The sequence below is a fragment of the Penaeus monodon genome, chromosome 25, assembly GCF_015228065.2.
Source record: "Penaeus monodon isolate SGIC_2016 chromosome 25, NSTDA_Pmon_1, whole genome shotgun sequence".
NCBI lineage: Eukaryota > Metazoa > Arthropoda > Malacostraca > Decapoda > Penaeidae > Penaeus > Penaeus monodon.
In genome coordinates this window covers 29,671,288-29,671,694 of record NC_051410.1, presented here as the reverse complement: position 1 = coordinate 29,671,694, position 407 = coordinate 29,671,288, and the positions used below count along the sequence as shown (strand labels likewise).

Sequence of the window (407 nt, the reverse complement as noted above, 5' to 3'; positions counted from 1 at the left end):
ACATAACGTCTCTGTCATCAAGAAAATACACTAAGAGATAATATGGGAAAGTATAATTATCATCCATACCTCTTTTCAACGCATTCTTTCCACTGCAGAGATCGGTGCTTTTAAACGAAGGTTCTGCTTTGTCTGAAGGCTGCCAACAGGGAGGACGAGATCGAAAATTTAGAGTGTGGGTCAGTATTCTGAACGCCTGAAATGAGGGGGAGCCAGGAACCAATGCCTTCCAATCACTAAGTCTCACTCACATGGGCCAACTTCACGGGCACTCGACGACCAAGGATAATCATTATTACAATTCTAAACCCTTTTTTATTTTAGTTTTTGTTAGGTTTAAAGGTACCCCCAAGTGACATTCCAGTCTGAGCCTACAAGGTTGGCTGTCATGCATGTTGAATGGAAAG

The 407-nt window shown here is 42.3% G+C and overlaps 1 pseudogene; it reads left to right on the top strand.

Annotated features, from left to right (window-relative positions):
• LOC119589133 overlaps positions 1-200 on the top strand; it is a 708-nt pseudogene extending 508 nt beyond the window's left edge.
• The last annotated feature ends 207 nt before the right edge of the window (positions 201-407 follow it).